The sequence below is a fragment of the Zea mays genome, chromosome 10 (assembly GCF_902167145.1).
Source record: "Zea mays cultivar B73 chromosome 10, Zm-B73-REFERENCE-NAM-5.0, whole genome shotgun sequence".
In the NCBI taxonomy this organism is placed as follows: Eukaryota; Viridiplantae; Streptophyta; class Magnoliopsida; order Poales; family Poaceae; genus Zea; species Zea mays.
The window spans coordinates 104007292-104015454 of record NC_050105.1 but is presented as its reverse complement, the minus strand read 5'-3'; the positions used below and the strand labels follow the sequence as shown (position 1 = coordinate 104015454).

At 41.6% G+C, this 8163-nt stretch overlaps 1 long non-coding RNA gene and 1 pseudogene across 2 annotated transcripts; both read left to right on the top strand.

Annotated features, from left to right (window-relative positions):
* The first annotated feature begins 3966 nt into the window (after positions 1 to 3966).
* LOC100240690 (uncharacterized) lies at positions 3967 to 5492 on the top strand (annotated as a pseudogene). The gene is made up of 5 exons (NR_174083.1): positions 3967 to 4168; positions 4254 to 4339; positions 4448 to 4498; positions 4651 to 5036; positions 5354 to 5492. The product of NR_174083.1 is annotated as an uncharacterized protein (transcript).
* Positions 5493 to 6781: 1289 nt separating this feature from the next.
* On the top strand, positions 6782 to 7322 carry LOC103641519 (uncharacterized). The gene is made up of 2 exons (XR_560367.2): positions 6782 to 6919; positions 7285 to 7322. It is a non-coding gene; the product is annotated as an uncharacterized lncRNA (long non-coding RNA).
* The last annotated feature ends 841 nt before the right edge of the window (positions 7323 to 8163 follow it).

Sequence of the window (8163 nt, the reverse complement as noted above, 5' to 3'; positions counted from 1 at the left end):
GCGAATCTTGCCCTAAGACCTGTGAGAGATCTCTTCCCTGCACCTAGGGCTACCTAGTTCATGTGAGTTCCAAGGGGAGATGTGGTCGGGTTAGAGAGATATGGGGGTGGGAAGTTGTCTCTGTCCTAGCTGCCCAAACCGAGACAAAACTTGTGCCAAGTCATGCCAAACGACTTTGGGTTTGGTTCAAACTTCTCCAGGGTGTTCTAGAGGTATTTTGGCGCCACTTTGTCAATTGGGCCAATTGGTTTTAAGTTTGGGATCAAGGTGAACATGTTTGATCTTTGGAAAGGGGGTGGTTTTGGACTTAGAAGAATTCTGATTTTTCTTTTGTGCTCACCCCTTTGGTGAATCTTTTGGGGTTTTTCTGAATACTTTTTGGGGTCACTTTCTTACTATCATTTGTAGGGTATTAAGTGTACTACATCTTTTATAATTGGCCCAAGTCATGATCATGTGGTTTTCATACCCTTTTATTCATGCTTATTTCTAGTGCTCCACTTGTCCAAAGGGGTTTGAATTAGGGTTTGGGCAATTCTCCCCATTATATGTGCATAACAAGCCAAGGTATGACTTCTAAGGTGGGTTGCACTTACTTAGGATCTTGAGCTCCAACTTTGGTGTACTTTTCCCAACTTAAGTCACATGTGATGATGGGCTTACTTGTGTAGTCCTGGGTGAAAACCCTAAGTAACACCTGGGGTGTTACAGCCCTCCCCCCTTAAAGGAATCTCGTCCCGAGATTTTAGGTAGAGTCCTTTGGAGGAGTGCCATGAAGGTGTGTTGGTGTGTGGTTTCTTCCTTTATCCAAGTTTTTCTAGTTAACTGCTCTTCGAATGTCATTCTCTTTGCGACTTCAGAAGGAAGCCCTTTTTAAGTCATTTCTACAGCTTACTACACCTTTAGCATCTAAGTTTTTCTTATATTTGAATGCAAAGGGCAGGTGGGGGTGGGGTTTTGGGTTATGTACCGACTCCTTTGGGCAGAAAGTCGGGGAAGCGAGAGCGTAGAAAATCCTCAGTCTCCCATGTAGCTTCTTCTATTGAATGGTGACTCCACTGAACCTTATACATTCTGATCGACCTTGCCCGCATTGATCTCTCCTTCTGATCCAATACCTTGACGGGTACTCTTGATAAGACAAGTCTGGTTCTATCTCAATTTCTGGTTTAGGTAGCACTTCAGCGGGTAAGCGGACGCATTTTCGTAGCTGAGATACATGGAAGACATCATGAACTGCTGACATGTGGGGTGGCAACTTCAATTGATATGCTACGGGTCCACAAGTTTCCTTGATCTCATAGGGTCCAATGTAGCGAGGAGCTAACTTGCCCTTGATTCCAAATCTCTGGACACCTTTGGTGGGTGACACCTTAAGATAAACATGATCTCCCACTTCAAACTGCAGAGGCTTCCTTCTCTTGTCATGATAGCTCTTTTGCCTGGCCTGGGTAGCTTCTAGGTTAATCTTAATAACTCTGACCTTTTCCTCTGCTTCAAGTACCAAGTCTGGTCCAAATATTTCCCTTTCTCCTGCTTGAGACCAATTCAGCGGGGTCCTACACCTTCTTCCATACAAGGCTTCAAAAGGTGTCATCTTCAAACTGGACTGGTAGCTGTTATTATAGGAGAATTCTGCCAAGGAAAGACACTTGTCCCAATCCTTTCCATAGTGTAGCACACAGGCTCTCAACATGTCTTCCAAAATCTGATTTACCCTTTCTGTCTGGCCATCTGTTTGAGGATGGTATGCTGAGCTTCTTATTACATGGGTCCCAAGTGATTCTTGTAATTGCTCCCAAAATCGTGCCACGAATGGTGCTCCTCTGTCCGATACTATAGTCCTTGGTATTCCATGCAAGCGAACTATCTGGTCAATGTAGATTTCTGCAAACTTCTCCATCCTGTGGGTGGTGTGTACCGGCAAGAAATGAGATGTCTTGGTCAATCTGTCCACAATGACCCAAATGGAATCATGGTGCCGGGAGGTATTGGGCAATCCCACGATAAAATCCATGCAAATGTCCTCCCATTTCCAAGATGGTATGGGAAGGGGTTGCAAAGTGCCTGCTACCTTCAAATGACTGGCCTTGACTCTCTGGCAGGTGTCATATTCAGATATGTACTTGGCAATTTCCCTTTTCATTCTGGTCCACTAGTATAAAGATCTGAGATCATGATACATCTTGTTACTGCCGGGGTGCATGGAGAATTTTGAAAGGTGAGCTTCATCCAATATCTTCTTTCTGAGCTCAGAGTTCTTGGGAACAACCAATCGGTCTCCAAACCATAGGATTCCTTTGCTGTCCTGACGGAAGCATTTGTATTTTTCTGCTTTCTGCTTGATCATTTCCTTAATGACCTGAACACCCTTGTCTTCAATCTGTGCCCTGACTATTTGCTCTTGTAATGTGGGCTCCACTGAAATATAATTTAAAGCACCAGAGGAAACAACTTCTAGGTTTAGCTTCCACAACTCATCACATAGGGTGGCGACCCTTGCATCCATGTTCATACAATTGCACTGGGCTTTCCTGCTTAAAGCATCTGCCACAACATTGGCTTTACCAGGGTGGTAATGCACCTCCAAATCATAGTCCTTGATTAGCTCTAACCATCTCCTCTGCCTCATATTAAGATCCGCTTGAGTGAAAATGTATTTGAGACTCTTATGATCAGTGTAAACGTTACAGTGAGCTCCCATCAGGTAATGTCTCACTACAAGAAACTAGTAAATGTTCGTGGGTTAATTTAAGAACGTGGGTACCGACGTTCTTAATTAAGTTATGTTCGTGGATTAATTTAAGAATGTGGGTACCCAAGTTCTTATATTAAATTCGTGGGTCCGGAGTAAAACCGTCGAACTTATCGTATTAAGAACGTGGGTACCCACGTTCTTAATTTAAGTTCGTGGGCCACATGGACACCGTCGAACTTAACCCAAAAACCTAAATCTCTCTACTGCCCACGCATCTCTCTTCTTTACCCCTCTGTCTACCGCGCGCGCCTCTCTTCTTTACCCTCTATCTACCGCGCGCGCGCCTGCCACTACCTGCCCGCCGCCAGCCCACGCCTGCCCCACCGCGCGCGACCCGCCCTCGCCACCCCGCGGCCCCACTGCCGCCGCCGCCAGCGCCCCGCCGCGCGTGCCCCTCCCCCCCCCCCCCCCCCCCCCGCGCGCCCTTCGGTTAGTCCCTCTCTATTTTTTAGATAGGCTTTCGAGTCATTTGTGCTTACGCAATTGATAGATTGGCAGCATATACCTAATGAAGGTTGTATCCAGGGTTGAACTGTATTTTGTGTTTGGTAGATTTAGAACTGCTTTGTAGAACAGGCATATGGCCTTTGTGTTGTGAACCTGGGCATCTATGTTATGAACAGGCTTATGGCCTTTGTGTTGTCAATGATCAAACAATTCCGTCTCCTGTGTTTGCAATACGAAATGTGAAAAAAATCAGCATTTCTGTTTAGTGAACTTCACCCACCAGGAGGTGTTTTTTTTGTCATATTTCTGAACTGCAGCTACTATTATTCACATGCAAACTTGTTCTGTTCTGTGAACTACAGCTACCATTATTCAACAACAAGGACCACTTGCAAACAGATCTGTGAACTAATGCTACAAAAAAGCTAGGAAACTAGTTTTACACATGACATCTGTCCTTATTTTCTAGACATCATTCATCTTCTTCTTTGGAGTCAGTTTTTCCCCTAGTTCTACCTGCTGTGAAGATGAATTTGCTAGTTGTGTTGGCAACAATTGTGATGACAAAGGAGACAAGTGTGGTTTTGGCTGTGATGAAGAAGCATCGACCAACAGCGACGGATTGAGGGCCAGCCTTGTGTCGCTGCCGACCTTGCCTGAAGGCAACGATGAGGATAACTCGCCGGCTACGTGGACTGCGAGATCCGGCGAGGGGACTGTTGGAAGTGACATTGAGGACTAAGAAAGAGAAGGGATAAAGGCTGAGGAGGTTTGTGGGCAGCGGCTCCATGTGGCAACTTCTGGGGTGCGGCAGGGTCTTGACCTCCAGTGACGTGTGGTTCCTTGGTAAATGCTATAAGGTGTCGCCTGAAGAAGAGGAGTCTGGCGACTCGGAGTCCGACAGCGGGCATGCTGTGTTTCTGGAAGATTTCTCTTCCAGGATATGGATCACTTACTGGAAAGGTTAGTCTTTGCAGGACTATGTGTGTGGTGGAAACATAATTGCATGTCCATAGGTGGCTAGATATTGACATGTTAATTGTCCCAGGCTTTGATGCAATATCTGATTCCAAGCTAACTAGTGATGTGAACTAGGGATGCATGGTTAGAAGCAGTCAAATGCTGGTTGCTCAGGTAAACTCTGTCCCTTTCAAAGTGTCCCTTTATTGACCAAGGATGGCCACTGAAGTTGTATAATAAGTTGTAACAGACAAGCATTGGCCTTTGGGCAAAATTTTGCAGGCGCTGATTTTTCACCACCTTGGAAGATCTTGGAGAAAGCCCCCAGAGAAGGTGAGAGAGATATGGCTTGACCATTGCTCTGGTCCTTATTAGAGGTTCACCAATGCAAAGAAAAAATGAGGAATTTCTGCTCAGTTATAGGTGATGGAGCTCTTTAATTCTTAATGTAGGGTTGCTTATAATTACCAAATGTTCATATGCAGCCATACAACCCAGATTATATAGGGGTCTTACGCCTATTCGGTGATTCCGAAGCTTGTGCTTTCTCTATTCACAATTTACTTCAAGCTAGAAGGAATTATGGTCTGGCTGCTGGATCATGGTTGGGTCCATATGCTATGTGCCGGGCATGGCAGACCCTTATTCGCACAAATAGAGAGCAAGCTGATGCTGTAGATGGGAAGGAAAATTTCCCTATGGCGCTGTATGTGGTTTCGGGTGATGAAGATGGCGAAAGAGGTGGAGCTCCAGTTGTTTACATTGATGTTGCTGCTCAGCTTTGCTCTGATTTCAACAAAGGACCATCTACATGGTCACCTATTCTTTTGTTAGTTCCTCTGGTTCTTGGCCTTGACAAAATTAACCCAAGGTAATTAGCTAAACTTTCATGCTTTGGGGGCTGCATAAGGAAGGATACATGCTACGCTATCTGAATTTTGGAGTCATCCTATGTTACGCTTTTCTACCTATACACTACAAAACTTAAGGACAATAATGTGGCCTGGGACTTATTTTTGCAAAAATGGGCAATGTTGTGATATTTTAGTCGAACATGATAGGTTATTATATAGATAGTTGGTTATTCTTAATATGCAAACCAATTTTAAATTCATGCAGTCATCATGGCAATGAATAAAAATGTCGTATTGATATGTATTTAATTACTACATGTTTCCTTTCTATCAGGTACATCCCATTACTAAAGGAGACATTTATGTTCCCACAAAGCTTGGGCATTTTAGGTGGAAAACCTGGTACATCAACATACATTGCTGGGGTACAGGATGATAGGGCTCTCTACCTAGATCCCCATGAAGTTCAGATGGTAAACCTGCATACATTTTATATTTACTTAGCATGCATATGCATCTATTTCATAAATGTTGTATAGTTTTCTACCTTGTAACTTAAGTTGAGCACCATACTTAAGAAGTATCAAAATCGTCAAGTTTCAAGTTTGAACTGAGTTCCATTCTCTTATTCAAATATAGCAGTGGCATGTCTATTCTGCAGCAATTCCTGTTCCATAGGCCACTAGAATCTGGTTATTTTTGTTGGAGTGAAGTGCATTGTGAGTTCCTAAAATTCGTTGGTATTTTTGGTTGATCGAAAGTAAGTAGTTGACTGATCATCTTGTTTCCGCTGTTATTGTCAAATCTGAATTTTAGGTCTGCTCATATAAACTATCACGTAGATATGCCGTCAATAAAATGGATGAGTATTTTTGGTATATACACATGCTTTTACTAGTAGAGAAGTATTTATTTCATTTGTAGTAGCCAAGGAACTTGTGCATTTCTTATGAATCATGAGAAGACAATGAAGATGCACACAAATTTGCTTGACTTCTGACCAGTAATAATTAGCGAAAGAAAGAAAATCCAGAATGGCGGAGCTTGGCAGCAGGGCCAGACAAATAAATCAGCTTGATAGCATCCTTGCAGCGGTGCCTTGGACTTTGGCGGTTAGAAGAGGTTTATAATTTTATATGATGAAATTATGTGCATCTTCAGTTGTTTTTGCCTCACTGCTCTGTAAGGACATATAAAATTGGTATTTGTACTTTCTAAGGTTCTCCTTGGAATGGTAGAGTTTGACAAGGAACCTTCAATTTACAAAGGAATCAAGAAAATTTTCTGCCTTTCAATCAGAGCCTAAAACAGAGAAAGAACTGTACATTCATCAGAATCAATTCAGCTTTCAAACTTATTTCTTGTTGCTTGTTCAGTTTGGTTTCTTGAATTGCACTTTGTAAGTTGCTCAATAGCTATTTAGTTACTTATGTCACTTCAGTACATGCCACTTGTCCTCTTTACAGATGTTAACCAAGTTTTCTAATTGTAATTAACATTGATTTGAATCAGGTATTGGCAAATATTAAGTGGCCTGAAACACTCGAGACTGGTTTTATCTACAGTGAGAAAACAATCAATTTTCCTATACTGAAATAGTTACTCCTTCCATACCAAATTATAAGTCGTTCTAGCTTTTTTAGGCTCAGTTTTTGTTATGCATCTAGATATACACTATGCCTTGGCCCTTGTCTCATTTTATTTGTTTGTCCTTTGCTTATATTCTATTAAGTCCATGGCTTACCATACCATCTTTCCAAATTGTAGGTTATTCAAACTGATATTTGATGAGTTCACAGTACGCATTATTCCAAGAGATGCTCCTCTACTAGAATCTGTTGGACCACAAAAGTGTCTTGCTTTCAGCACAGATGGTGCAAAATTTGCAATTGGTGGAGAGGTATGGTTTTGTATTATATTGATTTCTGAATTTCAAGGTTCAAAATTGTTTTCTTCCCATTTTGTATTTTTTGGCATTCTTATTGTTTGCTTCTTGTTTTGTTATACCTGCTATAAGAAGAAAGTTGTCAGCACTCAGCAGTATATTTTAACTGTTTGTACATTTAAAATCCTTCCTCTGTACATCCTATATTTTGAACCACTCTTGCGTTTTAAGCCCTTACATGCTATGGACGCTATTTATTCTAAATGTTTCATTTGTTGTCTCGTCCTATTGTTCAATGCAGTGACTTGTCTGATATCAATACTCTTTTTAGCTAAATCTGATATGCGTTGACTTGTTCTTTTGTACCAGTACCATGGCAGGATGGACATCTCAGAATATTCCATTGGCCAAGCATAAAAGTGCTTTTGGATGAACCCAAAGCTCATAAATCCTTCCGAGACATGGATATCAGGTCAGAACAGACCTAAAGCATTACTTTTATTTTTTTAATTGCTCACAGAGGAATGCCATAAATATCATAATTACTATAGCTAAATGTTTATGTACAATGGACACACTCAGTACAGTTGTCTTTTGAACTCGAAAAGAAAACATAGATAGTATAACATATAGTTAATTCCAAACCTACATGTCAACTCATCTAGATGGATCGATTGCTATCGAAAGTGCAGTAATCACCAAGAGAGCTTGTGAGTGATCTAACTCATAATTGTACACGGTTGTGAATGATTCACCATACCGGAGTGGTAAAGAACCAACTTATAGAGTGCACTTGACCCTTGCATGAACCAAGCTTATAGCTGTTTTGGAGATCTTTTGTGGCTGATCTTTTTAAGCTGAGGTGTTGGTAGAGTAACTCTCTGTCAGGTTAGTTTGGTGCTCAGTTCAACACTAAATTCTGAATTCTGTCAGGTAAACTAACCTGAACATGCTTTAGTGAATCTGGAATTTAGTGTTGTGAGAGCTGTTTTGTTGTGACATGCTTTGGACTGTTAGGTGGCTGAATTCTAAATTTTCAGATTTGGAATAGCGTCTAAGTCTGAATTTCCAAAGTAGTTTCTTGGACAGTTAACATCGCAGATCCTTTGCACGATGCATCATTTTAAATAACACGGTGATGCGTCTTGAAATGAAGTCTGTTTTCACTCTCATGTTCATGCACAAATATGGAAGCCACATTTTGTGTTTATCATGCTTTCCTATATCTTTGTGTACAAGTGATTTAATGCCAGTTGTGT